The sequence below is a fragment of the Octopus bimaculoides genome, chromosome 20, assembly GCF_046866305.1.
Source record: "Octopus bimaculoides isolate indiv1 chromosome 20, ASM4686630v1, whole genome shotgun sequence".
In the NCBI taxonomy this organism is placed as follows: Eukaryota; Metazoa; Mollusca; class Cephalopoda; order Octopoda; family Octopodidae; genus Octopus; species Octopus bimaculoides.
In genome coordinates, this window is record NC_142947.1 from 39739924 (window position 1) to 39743691 (window position 3768).

The following is a 3768-nucleotide window of genomic DNA, read 5'->3' on the forward strand; positions in this document are numbered from 1 at the left end:
CCGAGGCCGTCACCACCGACTCCGACGCCACTGCTTCTCCCATCGCCGGCTCTATTACAAACTGCACGTGAACTACGGAAAAAAAAAACAAAAACAAAGAATAAGAAAAAACAAAAACAAACATCAACACAATTTTTAGAACAACCACAACACTCGAACAGAAACGAGCCCCCCCCCCCCAACGCAAGTGATCAAACGTGCTCTACATACATACATACATACATACATACATACATATATACACACATACATACACGTTTACATTTCTGGTATATATATATACTTAAATACATACACACAACACGCACGCACACACAAACGCACACACATATTTGTTTATATATAAACATATATAAAATCTCTCTCTCTCCCTCTCTGTATATATATATATATATATATATATATATATATATATATATATATATATATATATATATATATATATATATACATGTATGTACGTACATAGTGTACAAAAATACATTGAAATACATGCGCACACGGACTGACTCGCACACCCTCATATATACATGCACGCACTCATCTCAAAAAGATGAAAGGTTAAAAAGTTAACCCTAGCAGGATTTGAACTCGGAATGTAAGCATATACATGCACACAGACATACACACACACACACGCCCACACACGCCCCCCCCCCACACACACATCTATGTGAATAATAAGTTTGCATAATTATATAGTGATATACGTACGTATGCATCTCTATACGTCGGTATGTAGATCCATCGCGACGGCACACGGGGTGTTGATGCAATAAATAACGCTGCTGGATAAGAATAGCGGATACACACATGTACAGAGAGAAGCATGGAGATCAGTTGAAAGACTTTCAACTGCCGAGTGTTCACTTAATATTCTCTTAATCATATACATTTGAACGATACATGTAGCGGCATAAACACACATGTAGCTGTATGCGTGCGTATATACGGGACTGTTGTGTATAAAACATGTACGTGTCAAGAAATCGATAGCAAGGTAAGACGCTTCAAAGTTTTCATAAAGTTGTGGTTGGAAATCTTTCTCGCTTCATTTTTCTTTTTTTTTTTCCTTCTTGCGGTATAAATACGATTGTAATACATATATATATATATATGAGTGCGTGTGTACGTACGTGTGTGTGTGTGTGTGTGTGTGTGTGTGTGTGTGTGAATGAATGTGATTGTGCTTGTGTACGCATGTATGTGCTGGTTTGTGAGCGTGTGTCCGTGTGTCCATCTTTCTATGAGTAATATAATGGTAATATAAAGTTAAAATTTATACATACTTATGTATGAATAAATGTGTATTTCCATTCATGCATACATATATATATCTATATATATATATATATATATATATATATATATATATATATATATATATATATATATATATATATATATATATATATGTGTCTTAATCAATGTGTTAATGTGTGTACACACATGTATATAATATAAACGGAATGTAAAACTTACACATCCTTTTACTATACATGCGAACACACGCTAACACAAACATATACAAATATTGATATCAGTCTGTCTCTCTTTCTCTCTCTCTCTATCTCTCTCTCTGTGTCTGGCTCTCACTCTGTCTCTGTCTGCCTGTCTCTCTCTCACTCTCTTTCTATATATATATATATATATATATATGTGTGTGTGTATGTGAGTATGCATATATATATATATACATATAAGTATATGCATATATATACATACATACACAAACACATGTATTAACATACTTGCACACACACATATATCTATAAAAGAATAAGATAATATATACACACACATATATACATACATACACACACATATATACATAAATATTCATACACACATACACACACACACATACACAGACACACACACAGGCACACACACAATACATGCATATATCGCTTTTGTGGAATTGGTTCGGCGAAGTACTTATACAACATTTTCAACTATAAATATAAACATGTAAATATTGCTTTGGAAAAACTCCTTTTGGATAGAAAACTTCAAGGGCAGCCTGTCGGCCTCGAGGCCACATCTTTTGTAGATATGACAGGTATTATACCATTGGGTCTATGTGTGCTTGTGTGTTTGTCTGGAAAGAAGTACGGTACGGTTAGTATATAAGAATCCTTGGGCTCGGTCCCATGGCATTGTGTCCTCAATAACTGTTATTTTCTACTGCGCGAAACCGACCCTTGTCTTACGGCCGTACTTCTACAGAATGGAAATGTATAAATGCATAAAAGTCTACCGAACGTATTGTACCTGTACTTCAAAGTCCGGCACGCGGTGTCAAGTTGCTTCTACCTGTGAATCACGATAACGGCATAAATAACTGAGGAATACTCAGGTACTTAAATGCTGATTCTATGATTTGGGAGGGGAGTTAAACGAACCACAATCATCATAGAAGCAATTTGTAGGTGCGCGTGTGTGTGTGAGTGTGTCTGTTTGCGAAAGTGTGTGTGTGTGTCTTTGTGTCTGTGTTTCTCTTCTACCGATGCTTTTACAGTCGGTGTTGGTGTGTTTACGCCCCCGTAACCCAACGGTTCGGCAAAACAGCCCGATTGAATAAGTACCATGCTAAAATAGAAATTAAGTACCAAGGTCGGTTAGTTCGACTAAAATTCTTCGAAGCGGTGCCTCTGCGTGGCCGCAGTCTAATGATTGAAACAAGTACAATTTCGTCGCTGTTTTACACAGACATGAATATACATAAACATATACATACATAGATACACACATACTTACATATGTGCACGCACACACGCACACAAACGTATATGCATGTATACACACACACATACAGATGTAAATATATACATACATATACACACATGCATGCCTATATATCTACATAAATGCATGCATACATATTCTTTTCTACTCTAAGCACAAGGCCCGAATTTTGGGGGAGGGGGCCAGAGAACTAGATCGATCCCAGTACGTAACTGGGACTTAATTTATCGACTTCAAAAGGATGAAAGGCAAAATCGACCTCGGCGGAATTTGAACTTAGAACATAAAAACAGACGAAATACTGCTAAGCATGTCGCCCGGGAACATGCATATATATTAACGTACATACAAGCTTAGATATATACGTACATGCACGCATACAGGGACAGATATACACAAACAACTTTATATGTAAACATTGTATACATTCAGGCAAGCATGTCGTCGTAACCACGTGGCTTCGGGTTCAGTTCCACCGCATGATATTTTGGTGGAGCCACATGTAGTGCAATGCTTTGTAAGTGATAATGAAACAGAATGGAAACCGGTCGTATGTGCGGATGAGCGAGTATGTCATTTTGCGCTGTATATGTGTGCGCTTAACGTGCAGGCTGTGGTTAAAGAATTGGCTTCACATAGGTATAATTTCGGGTAGCAAATGGTCGTAGCAAAGTGTAAAAAGGTGGGTGTGTGTGTGTGTATACAGGTATACATATATTCATAGAAACACACATGTACGCATACATACGTAGATGCATGAACACTTATACATATACACAATACACCGACACTAACACACACATAAATGTATGTGTGCGTATATATATATATGTGTGTGTGTGTGTGTGTGTGTGTGTGTGTGTGAAAGTTTTTGCGTTTGGCCGCAAACTATTCACTGGCGGTATGAGTTTGTTCGCATTCCCGTTAGCTATTCGACGAAAGCCCGATAAGTCAAGACTTACAAATAGTCAAAAAAAAAAAAAAAATTTGAATAAAAAACAAAACAAAGAAAATTACTGG

The 3768-nt window shown here is 36.9% G+C and overlaps 1 protein-coding gene across 13 annotated transcripts in view; it reads left to right on the forward strand.

The window, feature by feature from the left end:
* The first annotated feature begins 288 nt into the window (after positions 1-288).
* LOC106873878 (uncharacterized) overlaps positions 289-3768 on the forward strand; it is a 383411-nt gene continuing 379931 nt past the window's right edge. For 10 of the 13 annotated variants that reach the window (XM_089338411.1, XM_052975052.2, XM_052975051.2 and 7 more), the window contains exon 1: positions 453-1000. The gene's annotated coding sequence lies outside the window, so the exon portion shown is untranslated. Of the gene's footprint in view, positions 1001-3768 lie in introns of all 13 variants that reach the window. The other 3 variants (XM_089338413.1, XM_089338414.1, XM_089338415.1) reach the window with 1 other exon arrangement.